Source organism: Budorcas taxicolor, chromosome Y (genome assembly GCF_023091745.1).
Source record: "Budorcas taxicolor isolate Tak-1 chromosome Y, Takin1.1, whole genome shotgun sequence".
Classification (NCBI taxonomy): domain Eukaryota; kingdom Metazoa; phylum Chordata; class Mammalia; order Artiodactyla; family Bovidae; genus Budorcas; species Budorcas taxicolor.
This window is the reverse complement of record NC_068936.1, coordinates 7,150,379-7,175,798: the sequence shown is the minus strand read 5'-3', so window position 1 is coordinate 7,175,798 and position 25,420 is coordinate 7,150,379. Positions and strand designations below refer to the sequence as shown.

At 41.4% G+C, this 25,420-nt stretch overlaps 1 pseudogene; it reads left to right on the top strand.

Annotated features, from left to right (window-relative positions):
* The first annotated feature begins 2,572 nt into the window (after positions 1-2,572).
* Positions 2,573-24,349, top strand: LOC128070943 (zinc finger protein 280B-like; annotated as a pseudogene).
* Positions 24,350-25,420: the final 1,071 nt, after the last annotated feature.

The following is a 25,420-nucleotide window of genomic DNA, read 5'->3' as shown; positions in this document are numbered from 1 at the left end:
TCAAATTTTAGAGTTCATGTAAGTGATACCATACGATATTTGTCTTTCTCTTTCTTTCTTTCTTTTTTTTTTTTTTTTAATTTTTGTTTTTACTTTAACTTTACAATACTGTATTGGTTTTGCCATACACTGACATGACTCCACCACGGGTGGACATGAGTTCCCAATCCTGAACCCCCCTCCCACCTCCCACCTCATATCATCTATCTGGATCATCCCCGTGCACCAGCCCCAAGCATCCTGTATCCTACATCAAACATAGACTGGCGATTCATTTCTTACATGATAGTACACATGTTTCAGTGCCATTCTCCCAAATTATCCCACCCTCTCCTTCTCCCTCAGAGTCCAAAAGTCCGTTATATATATCTGTGTCTCTTTTGCTGTCTTGCATACAGGGTTATCATTACCATCTTTCTAAATTCCATATATATGTGTTAGTATACTGTATTGGTGTTTTTCTTTCTGGCTTACTTCACTTTGTATAATCACCTCCAATTTCATCCATCTTATTAGAATTGATTCATATAAAGTCTGCATGCAATAAATGCTGGAGAGGATGCGGAGGAAAGGGAACCCTCCTACACTGTTGGTGGGAATGCAAACTAGTAGAGCCACTATGGAGAACAGTGTGGAAATTAATTTAAAAATTGCAAAAAAACTGCCATATGACCCAGCAATCCCACTGCTGGGCATACACACTGAGGAAACCAGAATAGAGACACATGTACCACAATGTTCATTGCAGCACTGTTTATAATAGCCAGGACATGGAAACAACCTAGATGTCCATCAACAGATGAATGGATAAGAAAGCTGTGGTACATATACACAATGGAGTATTACTCAGCCATTAAAAATAAAATATTGTCTTTCTCTTTCTGACTTCCTAAGTATTCTTTTTAATGCTAGTGTAGATTCAAGTATTTACTTAACTTCATTTTCAGAACATTTGTTGCTACTGTATAGAAATGTGATTGACTTTTAAAATATTTGTCTTGTATTCTGCAAGATTTATATTAATTCTAATACTTGTGGTTTCTTCAAGATTTTCTATATACGAAAGTATATTATCTCCAATATACTTTGCCTTTTTCCTTTCCATTCTGAAGGCTTATATTCTTTTTTTTTTTTTTTTTTTTAAACAACAGCAACAATTCCTTTTTCTTACCTGATTGCTCTGGTTATAGAACTGCCAGTATAATGCTGAGCCAAAGTGTTTAATAGACTTCCTTGTGTTGTTCCCAGTCTTAGAGGGAAAACTTTCAGTTTTTCATTATTAAGTATGATGTTAGCTGTGGGTCTTTTACAGGTACCCTTTGATTGAGAAAGTTCTCTTCTGTTCTTAGTTATTAAGTGTTTTTTTTAACCCCTATTATGAAAAGGTGCTAGATTCAGGGAAATGCTTTTTCTGCAGGCAGATGTGTTTTTTATTTTATTGTTTTAAAATAACATATTGTTGATTGACTTTAATATAATGAAACAAATGTGCATACTTCCATAAATCCCATGTGATCATGGTATACAATTTTTTATATGTTGTTAGATTTTCTTTTCCGGTATTTTGTTGAGGATTCTTTGACCTGTATTCATAAGGGGTATCGGTTGTGTGTGTGTGTGTGTGTGTGTGTGTGTGTGATGTCTCTGTCTGATACTTGTATGAGAGAAATTCTGGCATCACTTTGCCTACTATGTGGAGAAGAGACCTGCGGAGTAAAGGATGAAGCATTGTTGGATTTAAGTTTAGCCAGGATTAGAGGGAGAAATTTAGGATATATAAGTGTGGAATTGGTGTGAGATTATCAAAAGAGTTCATTCTTAATTTCCTAGGCCTGTGTTAAGTGCTTGACATTGAATTCTGCTATTTGTTAACTATGTATAGATACTTTATACTTTGAATTTGCTACCTATTTTCTTTATTACCATCTATGAAATTAGAATTTGTGAATCAGTTGTAATGTTCATTTAAGATCCATTTTCTTCCAATTTTACTACAAAACAAGATGCCATTAAATAGCTGATGCCTTTAAAAAGAGCTATTAACCTTAAGTCTAAGAAATAAGCATGTTTGTCTTTAAGATACAGAAACACATTTAAAAGTTATAAATTTGCCCAAGAAGATGCAGCTGGTATGTGGTTAACTTAGAATTCCAACTTAATCTTCTTTGACTCCAAAGTCCGTGTTTCTCAACACTGTACAATAGTGCTTTTGTAAAAATACTCGTCCTTTGCATGTGATTTCACCTAATGATCAGTAGTGTTTGGTTTTTCTTTTCTTTCTTTTTTTAAATAGAAGAGATTAAAGTCAACATGGGACAAAGCTATGATTCTAGAGCCATGTAGACTTGTAGTCATAGGTTTTTCAGCTGTCATTGAGTCTCTTTGACACTCAGTGTCTTTGTCTTTAAGATAATGGTGTTTATAACTAACCTAGAGTTTTGGAGATAATCAAATAGCACATTTTTCTGTACTTAACTAATATGTAGTATGTTTATACTTGGGTGGCAGTTTGTATAAAGGGAGCATTGTGACTTGTGGCCGCATCCTCTAAGAATAAAAAAGTATTAAAAATATGGAACTACCATGTATGTTATGTGAAGAAGAACAAGAGCCAGAACTATGGAAAAGTGAGGGAGAAACCAAACAAGTAGATGATGATGATGATGAAGTGATCTTTGTTGGAGTGAAACATGTAATGGAGATGCTGATGTGATCTTTGTTGGGATGACCTCAACTTCAAAACCAGTCGTTTCAAACATACTGAACAGATTTACCCCAGGTTCTTGTTCAAGGAGAAAAAGGTATGGTCACTTCAGGAAAAGTAATGCTCACAAATTACAGCCTGTTAGTCATGTGACTCCTACATCAGAAGCAAAGACTGTCTTGCCAGTTTCTGAATCTGAATCAAGATCAACAGATAGTCCTATTATTATTGAACCTTTGTCTCAAGCTGATTATAAAAATATTTCACCACAAATAGTGCCTAATAGCTTTTCAAAGGAGTTATGTTCTTCTTTGATTACCTTCACAAGTTCATTGCAGCATTCAGTAGAAACAGCGGTTTCTGCAGGAGATATGAATAAAAGTCCTCATGTACCAAAGCGACTTTCCACTTGTGAAACAAATAGCAGAAATCCCAAAAGGCCTAAGCTCAGTAATGGCATTATAGGGGAACATTCTTTAGTTTTTTCCCCTTCAGGCATTTTTCATACAGTGACCACTCAGCAAAGCACACCAGACCGTGTCCATACCTCACTAAGCCATGTTCAGAATGGAGAACCTTGTCCAACACCTTTTCCAAAGGACAATGTTCATTGCAAGCCTGTAAGACCTTTAGGGGAAAATGGACTGGCAAAAACTGATTTTCCAATTTAGCAAGTCCAAACAAGATTGTTGATCCCACGAAGGAAATCTGATTGTGTTACTTCATGACTTCTACTATGGAGAGCATATAGGAGTTGGGGAGCCAGAACCGAAGACCCACACAGCGTTTAAATGCCTCAGCTGCTTCAAAGTTCTAAAAAATGTCAAGTTTATGAATCACATGAGGCACCATTTGGAACTTGAGAGGCAGAGAGGTGACAGTTGGAAAACCCACAACACCTGCCAGCACTGCCTCCGCCAGTTTCCTACTCCCTTCCAGCTGCAGTGTCACATTGAAAGTGTCCACACTCCCCAGGAGCCCTCCGCAGTCTGTCACATCTGTGAGTTGTCCTTTGAGACAGATCAGGTTCTCTTAGAGCACATGAAAGACAATCATAAGCCTGGTGAAATGCCCTATGTATGCCAGGTTTGCAGTTACAGATCATCAAGTTTTGCAGATGTGGATGCACATTTCAGAGCATACCATGGTAACACTAAGAATTTGCTTTGCCCGTTTTGTCTCAAAATTTTTAAAACTGCAACAGCATACAGACGTCATCATAGAGGGCACTGGGGAAAGAGTTTTCACCAGTGTTCCAAATGTCGGCTACAGTTTTTAACTTTGAAAGAGGAAAGGGAGCACAAGACCCAGTGTCATCCAATGTTTAAGAAGCCTAAGAAGCTAGAAGGATTATCTCCTGAAACAAAAGTTTTTATTCGGGTATCACTGGAAGCTCTTCAACCAGGATTGGTGGAAGTAGCATCCATTACTGTGAACACATCTGATTTTGAATCATCACCCCCCAAATCTAAAAGTAGGAGGTCAAAAAAAGAAAAAAAAAAAGTTAATTCTACTTTCAGTACGTATGAAACAAGTATTTCAGTCAAAGTTAAAAACCCCATTAAAAACAACAACAAAAAAAATCAAAGTATAACATTATTGAATAATATCAAATATAGGGAAGCTGATGGCTAATTTATGTGTTTTTGTTTTAAATACAGGAAGTACAGTTTTGTTTGATCTGCATATTGAAATGTTATTTAAAAATCTATTATCTGTTTTTCATGTAATTGTCTTAACATGTAAAAAGAATGTGTGTGTGTGAGAGAGAGAATGAGAGAAGTGGAGAAAGGGAAAGTAACAACCTATTTTTATATTTCGTGTTACTTGTAAGCTTGAAAGCTCTACTATACACATAATCTGTAGAGTGTTTTAGCAACGTAATTTTCAACTGTTTCCATGCCTTGAAGATCTCAGTATCAACTATATAGCCAGATTTGAATGTCTTTGTTATGGTATGGACCCCTGTGCTGCTGAACTCTCTGAAGTGCCTCTTGTGCTGATCGAAGATAACCTGGCCCTGAAAGCGTGCAGTGGAGAAGTTGATGGAGAAGCTATGTTGTGAGTTTGGACCAGACACGGGATTTAATCAGTGAAGGGCTGTGGCTTCTTGTCCCAGCTGAGGAAGAGGCATACATTCACTCCAGGCATAGAGCCAAGGTAGAAGGAACACTGTCTCAGAGTGCGTTTACCTAGCCCAGGGACATCTCAAGGAAGCCAACGGTTAAAATGCCTGTGTTTGGTGAGAGACCCTTGCAAACATCAAGCAGGCGCTGTGTATCATTGACTGCAGTTGGAGAAGCAGAGATAGTTAATAGAATGAGACCTGGTGCCTGTGGACCTCCTGTTGAGTGATCGAAAGGGGAATTTGATTCATTCTGTCCCCTTTCCCATTTGGCTGTCCTATAGTCACAATGAGGAAGCCATATCTGTGTCAGACACAGTAGTAAAGCAAGTTAAATTTCTCAAAGCAAAAAGAGCCTTGGCGTCCACTTTGATTTGTACTGGACCCATAGTTTTAACTGAAAAGGATCAAACACAGGGAATTTGTTCAGTTTTTGAATTGGGTTAAATTGAGTTCTCTTACCCATAAGCTACAATGGAGTTGTCCAAGAATAGTAAATGTAGTGGATAAAAATAGTCCGGGTGATTAAACCCTTTTTAGAACTTTTCCTTACCTTTTCCAGTTACGTGAGTCTTACCCTAGTTGAACATGTGAAGATTCCAGTTCTGTATCTTATCTTGCCTTGGACTCAACTGTAGGACAGTTAACAGCTAATTCTTTGTGTGTATAATTTCCCATTGTATCAAACTAACACTGAGTTTCAGTCTTACTTGACACTGTCTGATGTGCAAGAATTGTCTCGTTTATTTCAGTAATTATCAGGTCATAGAATTACCCTTCCTCTAATCTACCCAACCATCTAATCTGTGATTATACTTGTGGAAACCTTTTTTCTTGCGGTCTCCAAAGGCTCTTTCTCAGACCTCTGGGGTACCCTCTAAGTATTGGTTCCTGAACATCAGCACACTTGGCTGCCTCTGTAGGTTCCTGGAGTTGAGTCTCCTCCTGGAGTTGAATGTCACCCTTTCTCCACTCCTGGCACAGATACCTAGCAATCTCTGTGCACCATTCAAGGAAGCTGGGATCCTGTCTGTAGACCTGTGCCAGGAGCAATCTCTCTGTTTCCTCTTCCTTTCTCTTCCTCTTTGTCTCTCCCCACTATCCCCCCTCAATTTATTTAAATACTCGAAGCTTTCACAAAATGCTGGAAAGTGATAATCACCAAGGGGTTAGAACCCCTCTCAGAACTGAAGAGGAAGGACTACAGATGATTAAGCTGTAGTGAATCTATTGTCTCCAGTTTAGGTACTTTCCTGAGTGTACATTCAATTTCAAATAAATTGTATTTATTTGCTCAAAGCTTGATTGATTTATTTGCACTTTAAATATTTTACTAGGCCTTTACAGTTAGTTTACTTGGGCACTTTGCTAAGTGTCAGCTTAAAACACTTTTAGGTGTATAAAGAGTGTGTGTGTGTGTGTGTGTGTGTGTGTGTGTTCTGGTCTCAGGTGAAAACTCTATGTATAAATAAATATGCAGACTATTGCATTCTTATCTCCTTTCTTCGATTTCTATAGTAAAAAATATGAAATGTTTTAGTTATGTGTTTTTATTGTTGCTTAGTATTATCAACACTGTTACTGTTAGTTGCTGTGAAGTATGCTCCTAAGGAGTACAAGTTGTGTTTATTTTCAAATAAAAAGTTTCCAGTGATATGGTCCCTGGCTGCTTCCTCTCTTCCATTCTCTGTCCTTCTACGCTACTATTTTCCCCACTAATGTACTCTTTTTGACAACACTGGCTTTGGCTTTCCTCAATCAAATTCAATTCCTTCCCAATCCAAGACTGCAACTGCTGTTCTTCTGGAAATGCTATTCCCCTAGGCCTGCATGGCTTGCTACCTCCCTTGTTTGAGCTTCACCAATGCTGTTCAAATAACACAATCAAATCTCCAACCCCCTCTCTTTCCTCCTCCTTCCTAAAGGCACTTTAAGTCTCTATCCTCTTCTTCCCTCTCCAGCCTAAATTTTCTAGATTTTCACCAAAACAACAACAACAACAACAACAACAAAACAACTGAGAAAAGATAACAACATTAGGGCTTTGCTTCTTAGAATTAACTTGAGTCAGTTTCTGTGCCTGCAAATAAACAATAGTTAATAGTGAGTTGAGTTCTTTCAGGAGCTTCCTCTAGTTTTCCATTGATGCCTTTATTTTTGCTTTTTTTTTTTTTTCACACAATGACAGTTTGTTTTGTTTACAAATATATTGAATATCTGTCAAGATTACTATTTTGTTATTGCCCTTTGTGAATTTCCTTGTCTGCTTTGCTTCTTCTTTTTTTTTTTTTCAGGTAAAATTTATAATTTTATTAATGTTGCCAACACATTGTAAGTAAAATTAGTATTTGTAGAAATAATTTTTTTAAAATTATTTCTGCTGTCTTTTTACAAATAACATGGCCAATTTTTATTTTATTTTATTTTTTAATAATCATATTGTGTTGACCAGGACTTCTAAACAGTGATGTGTAAATGGGTTTTCTTGTTCTGAGTACCATCAAAAGCAATCATTATCTGGATTAATAAATTTCAATTTCTGTTTTTAAATCTTAAGGAGAATTGTTTTATTGTATAGTTTACAACATTTGTTGAGACATTTAGTTTTCTTTCTGTCTTCTTTTCCTTTTCTTCCTTTCTTCCTTTGTCTCTCTTCCTCTTTCTTTCCTTCCCTTTCTTCCCCCAGGTTTTTGCTTGACTGGAACTTTCCTGAAACAAAAGTAATTCCACTCAGAGTTGAATATTATCCTCTCAGAATCCCATTTTGTTTCTCATTTCTAGTATTGGAATTAACCTCCTTGTCCCCTTATTAGATTTGCCACAGTTGTATCAATGTTTCTGATTTTCTTTTTCAAAGAAGCAGCTCTTATTTTATTATCCCACAAGTTTTATTTTTGTTGTTTTCTATTTTTGTTTCAATTCATATATACCTTCTACATTTTTTAGGATTATTTTTCTTTATAACCTTGTATTTTAAAAGCTTTCTTTACAGTTTTTTTTTCTCTATAAATACATTTGATTTACAATGTTGAGTTTCAGATGTATATCACAGTGATTTAGTTATGCAGATACGTATCTATTCTTTTGTAGAGTCTTTCCGTTATAGGTTATTACATGATACTGAGTATTTCTTTTCTTTTCCATAGATGGTCTAGGGATTGAACTATCTTTATTTAGCAATTTTGTCTGAATCCCAAGTTTTTTTATGTATACATTTTCTTAAATTAAAATTTCATTCTCTATGATTTTTGGCAAGTTAATTTCAAAAATTACACTATTTTCAGGCTGAATATTTTAATTTATAATTCACTGACAATTGTTTTCCTTGGATGTCTGAGGATATGTGTGTATATACACTGACATGTCTATATACACATCCTTTTCAGATTACTACATTTTTTAAGATATGCAAATATATATATATATTTACCAAATAAAAATTCTTTTTTATTTTTATTTTTACTTTATTTTACTTTATAGTACTGTATTGGTTTTGGGATACATTGACATGAATCCACCACGGGTGTACATGAGCTCCTAAACATGAACCCCCCTCCCCCCTCCCACCCCACATCATCCCTCCAGATCATCCCCGTGCACCAGCCCCAAGCATCCTACATCCTGTATCGAACATAGACTGGTGATTCGTTTCTTACATGATAGTATACATGTTTCAATGTCATTCCCCCAAATCATCCCACTCTCTCCCTCTCCCTCTGAGTCCAAAAGTCTGATAAACACATCTATGTCTTTTTGGCTGTCTTGCATACAGGGTCATCATTGCCATCTTTCTAAATTCCATATGTATGTGTTAGTACACTGTATTGGTGGTTTTCTTTCTGGCTTACTTCACTCTGTATTATCGACTCCAGTTTCATCCATCTCATTAGAACTGATTCAAAGGTATTCTCTTTAATAGCTGAGTAATACTCCATTGTGTATATATACCACTTCTTTCTTATCCATTCATCTGCTGATGGACATCTAGGTTGTTTCCATGTCCTGGCTATTATAAACAGTGCTGCAATGAACATTGGGGTACATGTGCCTCTTTCTATTCTGGTTTCCTCAGTGTGTATGCCCAGCAGTTGGATTGCTGGGTCATATGGCAGTTCTATTTGCAATTTTTTAAGGAATCTCCACACTGTTCTACATAGTAGCAGTACTACTTTGCAATCCCATGAACAGTGTAGGAGGGTTCCCTTGTCTCCACACCCTCTCCAGCATTTATTGCTTGCAGACTGTTGGATCACAGCCATTCTGACTGCTGTGAAGTGGTACCTCATTGTGGTCTTGATTTGCATTTCTCTAATAATGAGTGATGTTGAGCATCTTTTGATGTGTTTGTTAGCCATCCCTGTGTCTTCTTTGGAGAAATGTCTATTTAGGTCTTTGGCCCATTTTTTGATTAGGTCAATTATTTTTCTGGAACTGAGCTGTGTAAATTGCTTGAATATTTTTGAGATAGTTGTTTGTCAGTTGCTTCATTTGCTATTATTTTCTCCCATTCAGATGGCTGTCTTTTCATCTTGCTTATATTTTTCTTTGTTGTGCAGAAACTTTTAATTTTAACTAGATCCCATTTGTTTATTTTTGCTTTTATTTCCAGTATTGTCAGAGGTGGATCATAGAGGATCCTGCTGTGATTTATGTTGGAGAGTGTTTGTTTTGCCTATGTTCTCCTCTAGGAGTTTTATAGTTTCTGGTCTTACATTTAGATCTTTAATCCATTTTGAGTTTATTTTTGTGTGTGTGTGTGGTGTTAGAAAGTGATCTAGTTTCATTCTTTTACAAGTGGTTGACCAGTTCTCCCAGCACCACTTATTAAAGAGATTGTCTTTTATTCCATTGTATATTCTTGCCTCCTTTGTCAAAGATAAGGTGTCTATATGTGTGTGGATTTATCTCTTGGTTTTCTATTTTATTCCATTGATCTATATTTCTGTCTTTGTGCCAGTACCATACTGTCTTGATGACTGTGGCTTTGTAGTAGAGACTGAAGTCAGGCAAGTTGATTCCTCCAGTTCCATTCTTCTTTCTCAAGATTGCTTTGGTATTTGAGGTTTTTTGTATTTCCATACAAATCTTGAAATTATTTGTTCTAGTACTGTGAAAAATACCGCTGCTAGCTTGATAGGGATTGCATTGAATCTGCAGATTGCTTTGGGTAGTATATTCGTTTTCACGATATTGATTCTTCTGATCCATGAACATGGTATATTTCTTCATCTGTTAGTGTCCTCTTTGATTTCTTTCATCAGTGTTTTATAGTTTTCTATATATAGGTCTTCAGTTTCTTTAGGTAAATATATTTCTAAGTATTTTATTCTTTTCTTTGCAATGGCGAATGGAATTCTTTCCTTAATTTCTTTATCTACTTTCTCATTATTACTGTATAGGAATGCTAGGGATTTTTGTGTGTTGCTTTTATATCCTGCAACTTTACTGTATTCATTGATTAGCTCTAGTAATTTTCTGGTGGAGTCTTTAGGGTTTTCTATGTAGAGGATCATGTCATCTGCAAACAGTGAAAGTTTTACTTCTTCTTTTCCAATTTTGATTCCTTTTATTTCTTTTTCTGCTCTGATTGCTGTGGCCAAAACTTCCAGAACCATAATGAATAGTAGCGATGAGAGTGGGCACCCTTGTCTTGTTCCTGACTTTAGGGGAAATGTTTTCAGTTATTCACCATTGAGGATAATGTTTGCTGTGGGTTTGTCGTATATAGCTTTTATTATGTTGAGGTATGTTCCTTCTGGAGAGTCTTTATCATAAATGGATGTTGAATTTTATCAAAGGCCTTCTCTGCATCTATTGAGATAATCATATGGCTTTTATTTTTCAATTTGTTACTGTGATGAATTACATTGATTGATTTGTGGTTATTGAAGAATCCTTTCATCCCTGGGATAAAGCCCACTTGATCATGGTGTATGATCTTTTTAATGTGTTGTTGGATTCTGATTGCTAGAATTTTGTTAAGGATTTTTGCATCTATGTCCATCAGTGATATTGGCCTGTAGTTTTCTTTTTTTTTTTTTTTTTTTTTTTTTTTTTTGTGGCATCTTTGTCAGGTTTTGGTATTAGGGTGATGGCGGCCTCATAGAATGAGTTTTGAAATTTAGCTTCCTCTCCAATTTTCTGGAAGATTTTGAGTAGGATAGGTCTTAGCTCTTCTCGAAATTTTTGGTAGAATTCAGCTGTGAAGCCGTCTGGAGCTGGGCTTTTGTTTGCTGGAAGATTTCTGATTACAGTTTCAATTTCCATGCTTGTGATGGGTCTGTTAAGATTTTCTATTTCTTCCTGTCTCAGTTTTGGAAAGTTGTACTTTTCTAAGAATTTATCCATTTTTTCCACGTTGTCCATTTTATTGGCATATAATTGCTGATAGTAGTCTCTTATGACCCTTTGTATTTCTGTGTTGTCTGTTTTGATCTCTCCATTTTCACTCCTAGTTTTATTGATTTGATTTTTCTCCCTTTGTTTCTTGATGAGTCTGGCTAATGGTTTGTCAATTTTATTTATGCTTTCAAAGAACCAGCTTTTGGCTCTATTGATTTTTGCTTTGGTCTTTTTTCTTTCTTTTGCATTTATTTCTGCCCTAATTTTAAATATTTCTTTCCTTCTACTAACTCTGGGGTTCTCCATTTCTTTCTTTTCTAGTTGCTTTAGGTGTAGAGTTAAGTTATTTATTTGCCGTTTTTATTGTTTCTTGAAGTATGCCTGTATTGCTCTGAACTTTCCTCTTAGCACTGTTTTTATAGTGTCCCACAGGTTTTAGGTTGTTGTGATTTCGTTTTCCTTTGTTTCTATGCATATTTTGATTTCTTTTTTTTGTTTCTTCTGTGATTTGTTGGTTATTCTAAGCGTGTTGTTCAGCCTCCATATATTGGAATTTTTAATAGGTTTTCTCCTGTAATTGAGATCTAATCTTAATGCATTTGGTCAGAAAAGATGCTTGGAAAGATTTCGATTTTTTTGAATTTATCACGGTTAGATTTATGGCCCAGGATGTGATCTATCCTTGAGAAGTTCCGTACACACTTGAGAAAAGGGTGAAATTCATTGTTTTGGGGTGCAATGTCCTATAGATATCAATTAGGTCTAACTGGTCTATTGTGTCATTTAAAGTTTGCATTTATTTGTTAATTTTCTGTTTTGTTGATCTGTCCATAGGTGTGAGTGGGGTATTAACGTCTCCCACTATTATTGTGTTATTGTTTATTTCCCCTTCCATACTTGTTAGCATTTGTCTTACATATTGTGGTGCTCCTACGTTGGGTGCACATATATTTATAATTGTTAAATCTTCTTCTTGGATTATTCCTTTGATCATTATGTAGTGGCCTTCTTTGCCTCTTTTCACAGCCTTTGTTTTAAAGTCTATTTTATTGGATATGAGTATTGCCACTCCTGCTTTCCTTTGGTCTCTATTTGCGTGATATGTCATTTTCCAGCCTTTCACTTTCAGTCTATGTGTGTCCCTTGTTTTGAGGTGGGTTTCTTGTAGGCAGAATATATAGTGGTCTTGTTTTTGTATCCATTCAGCCAGTCTTTACCTTTAGGTTGGGGCATTCAACCCATTTATGTTTAAGGTAATTATTGATAAGTATGATCCCATTGCCATTTACTTTATTGTTTTGGGTTCAGGTTTATACACCCTTTTTGTGTTTCCTGTCTAGAGAATATCCTTTAACATTTGTTGGAGAGTTGGTTTGGTGGTGCTGAATTCTCTCAGCTTTTGCTTGTCTGTAACGCTTTTGATTTCTCCTTCATATTTGAATGAGACCCTTGCTGGGTACAGTAATCTGGGCTGTAGCTTATTTTATTTCATCACTTTACGTATGTCTTGCCATTCCCTCCTCGCCTGAAGAGTTTCTATTGAAAGATCACCTGTTATCCTTATGGGAATCCCCTTGTGTGTTCTTTCTTGTTTTTCCCTTGCTTCTTTTAATATTTGTTCTTTGTGTTTGCTGTACGTTAATTTGATTAATATGTGTCTTCTGGTGTTTTGCCTTGGGTTTATCCTATTTGGAACTCTCTGGGTTTCTTGGACTTGGGTGATTATTTCCTTCCCCATTTTAGGGAAATTTTCAACTAGTATCTCCTCAAGGATTTTCTCATGGTCTTTCTTTTTGTCTTCTTCTTCTGGGATTCCTATATTCGAATGTTGGAGGGTTTCATATTGTCCTGGAGGTCTCTGAGGTTGTCCTCATTTCTTTTAATTCATTTTTCTTTTTTCTCTCTGATTCATTTATTTCTACATTCTATCTTCTATTTCACTAATCCTATCTTCTGCCTCCGTTATTCTACTATTTGTTGCCTCCAGAATGTTTCTGATCTCATTTATTGGGTTCTTCATTATATATTGACTCTTTTTTATTTCTTCTAGATCCTTGTTAAACCTTTCTTGCATCTTCTCATCCTTGTCTCCAGGCTATTTTTCTGTGATTCCATTTTTATTTCAAGATTTTGGATCGTTTTCACTATCAATATTCAGAATTCTTTCTCAGGTAGATTCCCTTTCTCTTCCTTTTTGGTTTGGTTTGGTGGGCATTTCTCCTGTTCCTTTACCTGCTGAGTAATCCTCTGTCTCTTCATTTTGGTTACATTGCTGTGTTTCTGGAAATTTGTGGAGTCCTCTTTATATTGAAGTTTCCTCACTGTGAGTGGGGTTGTATCAGTGGCTTGTCAAAGTTTCTTGGCTAGGGAGGCTTGTGTTGGAGTTCTGGTGGTTGGAGCTGGATTTCTTCTCTCTGGAGTGCAATGGAGTGACCAGTAATGGGTTATGAGACATCAAGGTTTTGGAGTAACTTTGAGCTGCCTGTATATTGAGGCTCAGGGGTGTGTTCCTATGTTGCTGGAGAATTTGCATAATAATTTGGAGAACTTGTTGACCCTTGGGTAGTGCTTGCTTTCAGTGTATGTATGGAGGCATTTGATGAGCTCCTATTGATTAATATTCCCTGGATTCAGGAGTTCTCTGATGTTCTCAGGATTTGGACTAAAGCGTCCTGCTTCTGGTTTTCAGCTTTATTTTTACAGTAGCCTCAAGACTTCTCCATCTATACAGCAGTGATGATAAAACATTTAGGTTAAAAATGAAAAGTTTCTCCACATTGAGGGACAGCCAGAGAAGTTCACTGAGTTACATGGAGAAGAGAAGAGGGAGGGGATAGTTAGAGGTGACTGGAATGAGATGAGGTGGGATCGAAAGAGGAGAGAGCAGGCTTGCCAGTAATCACTTCCTTATGTGCGCTTCACAGTCTGGGCTGCTCAGAGGTTTTCACGGAGTTATACAGAGAAGAGGAGAGGGAGGAAGGAGATAGAGGTAGCCAGGAGGATAAAAGAGGGAAATTAAAAGGCGAGAGACAGATCCAGCCAGTAGCCAGTTCCTTAAGTGTTCTCCCCCATCTGGAACACACAGAGATTCACAGAGGTGGGTAGAGAAGAGATGGGGGAGAGAAGAGACAGGCCACCTGGTGGTGAAAAAGGAGAGTCCAAAGGAGGAGAGAGTGGTCAAGACAGTAATCTCGCTCTCAGGTAAAATTTGGTAGTGAAGTTTGGGTTTTTAAATGTACAAAATTGACAACAAAAAACAAAAAGTAAAATTTAAAAACCTAGAGTGAGGTTGGATTTTCAAAAATACAATATTAAAGAAAAGAAGAAGAAAGGGGGAAAAAAAAAAGAACAACAACAAAAACAAAACCACAAGAATTATTAAACAACAACAACAACCACACAAAGACTATACATGGTGTTTGCTTTAGAAAACGGTTGTTGTTGTTGTTGTTGTTTAAGTAATAGTAGCTTATAGAAATAAAAATTAAAGGAGAAATAGAGGACTTAACAATTTCAAAAAGTTAGAAAGAAAAAGAAGAAAAAACAACCACACAACAAGAATAAAAGACAAAAAACAAACAAACAAAAAAGGTAAAAACAAACAAACAGAATGATTGTAAAAATAGTAAAGATATATCTGACCCTTTCTCTGGTGTGTTGACCATCTGGTGATGTCCATGGGTGGAGTCTTCTCTTGTGTTGTTGGAAGAGGGTGTTTGCTATGACCAGTGGATTTTCTTGGCAAAACTCTATTAGTCTTTGCCTTGCTTCATTCTGCATTCCAAGGCCAAATTTGCCTGTTACTCCAGGTGTTTCTTGGCTTCCTACTTTTGCATTCCAGTCCCCTGTAATGAAAAGGACATCTTTTTGGGGTGTTAGTTGTAAAAGATCCTGTAGGTCTTCATAAAACCGTTCAACTTCAGCTTATTCAGCATTACTGGTTGGGGCATAGACTTAGATGACTGTGATATTGTACGGTTTGCTTTGGAGATGAACAGAGATGATTCTGTCGTTCTTGCGATTTCATCCAAGTACTGCATTTCAGACTCTTTTGTTGACCATGATGGCTACTCCATTTCTTCTGAGGGATTCCTGCCTGCAGTAGTAGACATAATAATCATCTAAGTAAAATTCACCCATTCCAGTCCATTTTAGTTCGCTGATTCCTAGAATGTCAACGTTCACCCTTGCCATCTCTTGTTTGACCACTTCCAATTTGCCTTGATTCATGGACCTGACATTCCACGTTCCTATGCAATATTGCTCTTTATAGCATCGGATCTTGCTTCTATTACCAGTCACATCCACAACTGGGTATTGTTTTTGCTTTGGCTCCATCCCTTCATTCTTTATGGAGTTATTTCTCCACTAATCTCTAGTAGCATATCAGTCACCTAATGTCCTGGGGGATCCTCTTTTGGTATCCTATCCTTTTGCCGTTCCCTGCTGTTCATGGGGTTCTTAAGGCAGGAATACTGAAGTGGCTTGCCATTCCCTTCTCCAGTGGACCACATTCTGTCAGGCCTCTCTACCAGGACCCGCCCCTCTTAGGTTGTCCCGCTGGCATGGCTTGGTTTCATTGAGTTAGACAAGGCTGCGGTACTAGTGTGATTAGATTGACTAATTTTCTGTGAGTATGGTTTCACTGTGTCTTCCCTCTGATGCCCTTTTGCGACACTTACCATCTTACTTGGGTTTCTCTTACCTTGGCGTGGGGTATCTCTTCATGGCTGCTCCAGCAAAGTACAGCTGCTGTTCCTTACCTTGGACGAGGGCTATCTCCTTACCGCCACCGATCACATTACCAGATGGTCAACACCAAAATCAGATTGATTATATTCTTTGAAGCCAAAGATGGAGAACCTCTATACAGTCAAAAAAAAACAAGACCAGGAGCTGACTGTGGCTCAGATCATGAACTCCTTATAGCCAGATTCAGACTTAAATAGAAGAAAGGAGGGATAACCGCTAGACCATTCAGGTATGACCTAAATCAAATCCCTTATGATTATACAGTGGAAGTGAGAAATAGATTTAAGGGCCTAGGTCTGATAGATAGAGTGCCTGATGAACTATGGAATGAGGTTCGTGACATTGTACATGAGACAGGGATCAAGACCTTCTACATGGAAAAGAAATGCAAAAAAGTATAATGGCAGGCTGGGGAGGTCTTACAAATAGATGTGAAAAGAAGAGAGTTGAAAAGCAAAGGAGCAACTAGGGAAGATATAAGCATCTGAATGCAGAGTTCCAAAGAATAGCAAGAAGAGATAAGAAAGCCTTCTTCAGTGAACAGTGCAAAGAAATAGAGGAAAACAACAGAATGGGAAAGACTGGAGATCTCCTCAAGAAAATCAGAGATACCAAGGGAACATTTCTTGCAGAGATGGGCATGATAAAGAACAGAAATGGTATGGACCTAAAGAAGCAGAAGATATTAAGAAGAGGTGGCGAGAATACATGGAAGAACTGTACAAAAAAGATCTTCACGACCCAGATAATCATGATGCGTTGATCACTCATCTAGAGCCAGACATCTGGGAATGTGAAGTCAAGTGGGCCTTAGAAAGCATCATTACGAACAAAGCTGGTGGAGGTGATGGAATTCCAGTGGAGCTATTTCAAATCCTGAAAGATGATGCTGTGAAAGTGCTGCACTCAATATGCCAGGAAGGTTGGAAAACTCAGCAGTGGACACAGGACTGGAAAAGGTCAGTTTTCATTCCAATTCCAAAGAAAGGCAATGCAAAAGAATGCTCAAACTACTGCAGAATTGGACTCATCTCACATGCTAATAAATTAATGCTCAAAATTCTCCAAGCCAGAAATCAGCAATACGTGAACCGTGAATTCCCTGATGTTCAAGCTGGTTTTAGAAAAAATGCAGAGGAACCAGAGATCACATTGCCAACATCTGCTGGATCATGGAAAAAGCAATAGAGTTCCAGAAAAACATCTATTTCTGCTTTATTGACTATGCCAAAGCCTTTGTCTGTGTGTATAACAATAAACTGTGGGAAATTCTGAAAGAGATGGGAATATCACCTCACCTGCCTCTTGAGAAATCTGTATGCCGGTCAGGAAGCAACAGTTAGAACTGGACATGGAACAACAGACTGGTTCCAAATAGGAAAAGAAGTGTGTCAAGGCTATATATTGTCACCCTGCTTATTTAACTTATATGCAGAGTACATCATGAGAAACGCTGGACTGGAAAAAACACAAGCAGGAATCAAGATTGCCAGGAGAAATATCAATAACCTCAGTTATGCAGATGACACCACCCTTATGACAGAAAGTGAAAAGGAGCTAAAAATACTCTTTATGCAAGTGAAAGAGGAGAGTGAAACAGTTGGCTTAAAGCTCAACATTCAGAAAACGAAGATGATGGCATCTGGTCCCATCACTTCATGGGAAATAGATGGGGAAACAGTAGAGACAGTGTCAGACTTTATTTTGGGGGGCTCCAAAATCACTGCAGATGGTGACCGCAGCCGTGAAATTAAAAGACGCTTACTCCTTGGAAGAAAAGTTATGACCAACCTATATAGCATATTCAAAAGCAGAGGCATTACTTTGCCGACTAAGGTCCATCTAGTCAAGGCTATCGTTTTTCCAGTGGTCATCTATGGATATGAGAGTTGGACTGTGAAGAAGGCTGAGCACCGAAGAATTGATGCTTTGGAAATGTGGTGTTGGAGAAGACTCTTGAGGGTCCCTTGGACTGCAAGGAGATCCAACCAGTCCATTCTGAAGAAGACCAACCCTGGGATTTCTTTGGAAGGAATGATGTTAAAGCTGAAGCTCCAGTACTTTGGCCACCTCATGCAAAGAGTTGACTCATTGGAAAAGACTCTGATGCTGGGAGGGATTGGGGACAGGAGAAGAAGGGGACGATCCAGGATAAGATCACTGGATGGCATCACAGACTTGATGGACGTGAGTCTGAGTGAACTCCTGGAGGTGGTGATGGACAGGGAGGTCTGGCGTGCTGAGATTCATGGGGTCACAAAGAGACGGACACGACTGAGCAACTGAACTTTCTCTGGTGTTGTGGGCAGTGTGGGGTCAGTTCCAAGGTAGTTCCCTTTGTTTAACTTCTTCTGTTTGCTGGTCTCTTCAGTGTCTGATTTTCATCCTGACACAGGGCAGGTGGTGGTGGACACTTTTTTTTTTTTTTTTTTTAGGCTCACTTGTTCAGTCGTGCTGTGGGGAGGGAGAGATGCTGCAAACAAATAACACTGTCCTGTGCATGCAGTGTCTCAGCCTCGCTGGGCCTGCCCCTGCTTGTGGTGCACAAACTGCTCAGGCTCTACGTTGCTCCACCAGGAAACGTCTGAGGCCAGCCCTAGGCTGCATGCACCTCCCTGGTCTAAGCCGCTCAGGATCAGCACTTAGGTAGACTTTAGAGTCGCAGATTTGGTTGGGACTGTGTTTTGTGCCCTTCCCAGGACCAAGTAGCTCAGGTGTTTGGCAAGCACAGTTGCTGCAACTTGTCGCCTTTCTTGTCTCTGCTGCTCAGTTTTCTGGGTGTAACTCTGCCACCCCTTGTGAGGTGGATGGTGACTGCCCAGAACCCCCAGAAATCTTAGCAAAGAAGTCTGCTTGCAGTTTGGTAGGTAAAGTCTCTCCAGGGATTAGACTATGTTAGTCCACACATTCGGAGAGTGCTTTCTCAAACTTGAAAATCAACCATGGGCAGTCACTGCTGAACGGCAGAAGGTGAGGTGCGACCCTCTCTCCCTCCCTCGCTGGACAGACGTGAATGCTGCAAAGGCCTCAAGTGGCTTGGCCACACTTTGCACAGATGGAGAAACGGGGCATGCCCTGCTGGCCTGAGGGAACTCCCTGAACATTATTTGACTACCTGCCTAGGAGATGGTAAGGACAGCTCCCCATTAAGTTACATGACCCACTGGTGCCAGAAACCTGTATGGCTGCCAATTTACCCTATCGAGGCCCTTTCAAAGTGGTTCTGTTCTCCATGTGAGAACACATTCAAGCTTGCTTGGTCACCCAAACCTGTGGGGCTGGGAGCAGCAAGAGGATCAAGCTAAGCTATCTATCCTATAGTCCCAATACCCAATATATGTTTTCTGCAAAGAGTACAAACAGTGATGATTCAAATTGTAAGACTCTGCAGGTAACAGGTACTTATGCTGCAGTTTTGGTCCATCACTGAAACCACACAAAAAAAGGCAAGGGTTGCTCATGCTCATGGTAAGGTCAGGGAAAGTATGTCTGGCACTTGAGAAGGCTGGGATGGCCCTGTATCCGGGTGTTCAAGGGGTTGTGCGGTCACCCACCATGGCTTCTGTGTCTGGGATTGCAGCCTGTTCTGTGTCTCAGATCTTCTGCACTCTCACTGGTCGCCCCCAGGCAATTTTTTCCTGCCTCTCCTTTCTGCCAGGCATCCTTGCTGTACCACTGTGATTCCACTCAGAACTTGCTCACTCAGTGAGATAACGGGGATCAGTAAGTACCCTGGCTTCAGTGCTTCTGCTAGCTAGAGTCTACATACCTTTCCATATGGCTTTCATGTTTTTGCTGTTCAACTTCCATCACCTGGTTAGGTCAGTTCTGACAGCTCATACTCTTAAGCGTACTGGAAGGCTCATCTGCACACACATGCATGAACACTCTAACATCCGTGAGAGGAAACTTGCACATATGCAGAAATATAAGCTTTCTTCTCCAAGAACATGAATTTTGGTTAGCACTCGACTTTCTTTGTCCTGGTTATTTTCCTTCACTTGCTCATCAATCATGTCAGGTTGCACTTCTAACTCTGTGACAGCACTGAGTGTTTGAACCTCTTTGTCCTGGTTATTTTTCTTCACTTGCTCATCAATCATGTCAGGTTGCACTTCTAACTCTGTGACAGCACTGAGTGTTTGAACCACCCATGCCTCACTGATTTACTAAATGCAAAGACTCCCTTTCAGTTGCCCTCATTAAGACCAAGTAGGTCTTCATCCAATCAGCTATACCTGCTTGCCCACACAGCTGAAGTGCCTGCCAATGAAGCCTGTCATTGGTTGGGCCCAAAGACATCTAAGACAGTCACTTGGAAGTCAGGATCCATCTGAGGATCACCTGGAACAGATCCTCTATGACAAAATCAGAGAATCTGCTCCAGCAAGATTGCCAGAATCCTCCCCTCAGGTGCAGCCATGCACCTTTGCCCGTCTAGACCCCACAGCCAGGGGCATGACCCCAGAGGAAAGAAGGAATTTATGTCAGGACTTTCAGCATGAGCCATGGGTTGGTTACCTTTGGCAGGACTGCTATTGCCTAGATCCTGGACCCTGGAAAGCAGCAGGCTTCAAACTGACCCCAGGGGCTTCCCTATCTCCCACTCTCTAGAGGTCTCTTGGGACATACAATAAGCCCAGCATTCTTGCTTCCTTCTTCTCTCCCTCACAGGCACATCCTGGCAGAGAGCCACATACGTACACCCACCCCTGCACTTTCTTTGCCTACCTGCACTGCCAGGGAGGCTGGAAGTGCCTGTAGGCATGCCACCTTCACACCCTGTCTCTCGAAGGATGCCTGTGGTTTTGCATGCACAAAACCTTAGCTCATCTTGTGTTTTGTGTCACATAATGTGAGTGTGTGCCACCCTCATGGAAAGAGTGTGCTGGCTGATGGGCTGATCCTGGGCAGCACAGGCCCAGGACCTTCCTGGTTCTCCTCACGTGTGTGGAACAAGTCTCCAGTGCAGCAGACAATCTGTGCCTCTTCCTCCTTTGGGTTTCTGCCCTTCTCTGCAGGACCTTAGCCTCCTCACCATCCCAGTCCTGCCGTAGCCACGTCCACATTTCCACAGAACAGCCCATGTGCCCACAGACTGAGGGCTCCACAGCCAGTGGTTTCAAAGACCAACCCCATCTGATTTGTCCTTGATGAATCTTCAGACCCTGCACCCCCTCTTCCCGGTCCAAACAAATACAATAACAAGATGGAAGTGGTGAGTGTGTTTTTATATTTGGTCTAATTGCAGATCTCTGGAGTCATGGTCCGGAGTTATCACTGGCTGTCCTTCCTTCATTCACATCCTGCAGAGGGTCCTTGCAGAGATATGGCAAACAACCACCCTTACAATGGGGACTCCTCCTGCCTTCTCTTATGGTTTGTCAACAACTCCTCTCTGGTACCTTCATCTCTGTGTCTGCCCTAGGTCCAACACAAACACACACACACACACACACACACACATACACACACACACACACAAACATGTTTGAAACAAGCACATGTGTGTATACACACACATGGTCAGCATGGGGAGATAAACCTAAACAGGAAACACAGGTGTTTCAGGAGCCTGTGTTCCCTGTTTGTATTTGTGTCCCTGTGCAGAGCATCTGTTTGTATATACGCATGTGTTTGTGTCGGCTGTGTTTTTGTGTATGTGTTTGTGTGTGTGTGTGTGCATCTGTGCATGTGTCTCGCCCATGGAAGATGTAGATATGAAGGTGACAGGGAGGTGCCGAGCAACCATAAGAGGAAGCAGGAGGCATCCCCAGTCTAAGGGTGCTTGGTCTCTGCAGTGTCGGAGATGGAGTCAGTAGGCACCGTGTCCTGTCCTGTGGCTTCCTGTCCACCTCCTCCCCGAGCTCTTCCATATTTTCCCAAGGTAGCCTGAAACCGCTTCCAATGCAGCATGTGTGGTGGTGCTGAGCCACCGAATGGTGGATGTGGAAATTCACAGAAGATCCCAAAGTCAGCACACAGGTGCACTGGGACCCCGGAGAGGACACCTGTTCGATGATACACCTTCCCAGAGTAAGGGGCACAAGTGAAGGGCCCAGGCAATCTCAAACTCAGTGACCGACAGGAGGCCAGGGGATGGCAGGACCCATGGAAGGATGATTCTGACAAAGAAACTTAATTCACCCTGCCTCTAGTAGTATCAGCTAGGACTCTCACTCTGCAACCACAACTGATTTGAGGGGACTTGCTTCACTCACGGACACACTGAATCCCCAGTCCTCCAGTCTCAGCAGGCCACCTGCCACATGCATGGCCCAAATTCAGGCTCCGTAGCCAGCTTGCATGAGACTGAGCATCCCCACTTGGGAAAGGACAGTGTCCCTGTAATATCACATGGCTGTCCCTTCATGGCCCACCTCCAGACCCCTTCATGACATGTGTTTCTGTCATGGAAGAAACTTCCCTCCTGGGGTAGTCCTTCAGGGGATCATCCCACTCGTCTTCACTGATGATCTGCTGGCAGCACCTTGCTGCTGAGCAAGGTCAACCCTGGGCTGACCAGGACCCGAACACTCACAAGAGAAGCCAAGGACTCCAACAACAAGCATCAACTGTATGCAGTACCAAGCAACCCCACCTCAGAAATCCTGTTTGATTCTGGGCATTTGTGGCCTGACAACCAGTTGAAAAATTTAAGGCTCCTGGTGTCCAGCCTGCAGCTGGTGCTCCCTGTTCAAAGTTCCAGAACAAATGGACTGGAGTGGAACGATGTCCCCTATACCCTGCAGATAGACAGGGGAGACGGATGTGGATCCCACAGGTGGATCTTCTACACCCCTGCACACCCGCAATCATCACCCCCGGACTCACGTTTTATCAGTGATGTCAAGGTAATACTCCTTAATGACCACTGTTTTCAAGAAGTAGGGGTGGTCCCGAAAGGAAAAGATCAGCTTGCTGCATGACCATGGATGGCTTGCACCTGTACCTGCTATGATAGGGAGGAGAGAATAGGTGCAAGCTTCTAGGGTCCTCAGCTTGCCTCCCAGGCAGGCATTAACAGCTTCCACGAAGCCTCTCCAAACTCTCACAGTGTATGAACATGGATAACACGATCCTCCCACACCCCACAAAGTCCCATACCCACCTGTCCCAAGTCTCCCTCATTGACATTCAAGTCGATCATGTAGCTGAGAAAGTTTTATCTTGGTCGCTGATCATGACAGAAACTTGGGGGTGGTTCATAATCTGCTTGAGGTCAAGGAGCCATTTATGCCAAATGCTGGGCCAAGAGCCAGGGGCATCAGCCCCATTCTGGGGTGGAAGAAGAACACTGGAACAGGCATGTTCATGAATTCAGGCCCTGCCATATCATCAGACAAGCTCATAGCTCTGTGTTCCTGGTGGTGTTCTGCATCTGAGGTGGTCTGCATTCCCCAAGCAGGGGTTGTTTCTGATAGCTATTATTTCCCAGACCTGTGTAGGCTGGGTAGTGGCATGTCACTGCTTACATGGTAGGACTTACAGTCTTTGAGACAAACCGTGTCTGAAAGCAAAGGGGTTGATGTTTGTTAGTGTATGTGTACATATGTTGTGTGGGTTTGTGTATATGTGTGTGTGTGTGTGTGTGTGTGTGACTCCCATATCTCAGTTATTTTCGGGATCATTCACCTTGACAACAATAACTGTCAGCTAAGGCTGCTCTGGTGTACTGTCTCTGGTCATTTCTGACTTAGAGGCTGTTCCTCCTCAGATGGAGGCCTGAAGTAGACACACAAAGTCATGGTTGTGACACTTACAGGTGTGGCCCTGCCCAGACTCTACTCAGCTGTGCCTTTGGAGCCTGCCAATTTCCCAGTACCACACTTCCTTCAGTGTCCACCAGCACCCATCCTGCGCCCTCTCCTCCACCCCTCCTCCTGCTCCTGCCTCTGCACCTCCCCTTCCTCCTGAGCAGCGGACCCCACGGAGCAGCAGAAAGGATACCATTTTGGCCCAGAAGCCAGGGATGCTCTGGATGATGGCACTCTTCTGAGCCAAGTCACCCTTCCTCCTCTGATGGCTCTTGCACATGAAACAAACGTAGGCCCTGAGATTTTTCTCATGCTCAGTTCCACTTGCAGGTTTGCGAGCACATGCAGCACATCTAGTGCTGGAAGCTCACTCAGGCCTCCAGGTCTTTCCTGGCTCTGCTTCTTCATTGTCTTCTCCTCCAGCTCCTGGGAGGACCCCTGTTTCTGCTGCTCGTCTGCCACAACCTCCATGTCCTCAATGATGTCCTCTGCAAGCAGCTGGAACACCCTCTGGTCCCTGCTACGTCTCCATCCACCTGGGCCTCACCATCCTCTCCTGCCTCCACCTTGAAGAGGGTGGCATCTTCGCCTGGTGTGATCACTGGTGACTGCAACGTCCCAGCCATGCACAGCATCACCAGGACAGGCCGCAGGGCCCCATCCTCCTGAGTACCCAGGCTCACAACTAAGAAGGTCTGGGGTCCCAGGATGCTCCTGCATTCCTCTGACTGCCTCTCATGCTCCTCCTGGCTCTTGCCATGACCCCAGGCTGGGTCAGATGTGAAGGGACAGGACATGATAGCACCACAGCAAGTGGTGTTTAATGGCGGCCCAGGGTGCAGTAAACCTGTGGGGCCCACTAGCGTTTTTGGTGTGGGAAGTGTGCGTCATGGTTGGGAGACTATGGCTGGTGTGTGTGCAGGGTGGCCTGAGACTATGGGAAGAGGTGAACGGGTCCTGAGACATCAGCCAAACAGCTGGGGCCCTAGGTTGTGAGCCACGCACATGCAGCTGAACCAAATCTATAACAATGGCCAAGAAGGTAGTGGATGGCATGCTATGGACACGCCCCTAGAATGGAGGGCATCTAGGAGGATGTTTCCTGGGCTCCAGCTCCACCACGTGGCCTGATTCTGCTCCAGGGAGCTAGTGAGTTTTTCATCTGCCACGACCTCAGGCACTGTCATTGATCTGGATCTGGAAATTCCAACCACAGGTTCCTGGTCCACAATCTGAACAGCACTCTCCTGTGTCCCACAGGACCTTCAATAACTGGGAGCTCTCCATGAGCATCCAAAGGACACACAGGGGTGTCAAGTAGCTGGATACTTTTCTCCATGGGACAGAGAGACTGTTGCTTGCCAGATGCTAGGGGAGTAGGGAAAAACCCCACCGTTTGCCACGTTGATCTCCATTGTTCAGGGACACCAGGACCTTTGGGTAACAGAGCTCTCTCTTTGTCTCCTTATCTTTGCTTTGGCATAGCACTGTTTGGGGCAATCCTTCCTTGTGTGTACCAGAGCTGGTGGCTGTGTGTCTCCATCTCTTTAAGTGGTGTTGTTACCATTTGCCACTGTATGGTCTCCGGCACTCATAGAGAAGCTTATCCTTGATGTAAAGGCAAGCCCTTCTCCTCCTGAGTGAGTTGCACCAAAAGATCAGACTTTTTTAGTCAACAGGTTTGGAGAGTGCTGTCTCAAACTTGAAAGCCAACAGTGGGCAGCCTCTGCTGAACCGCAG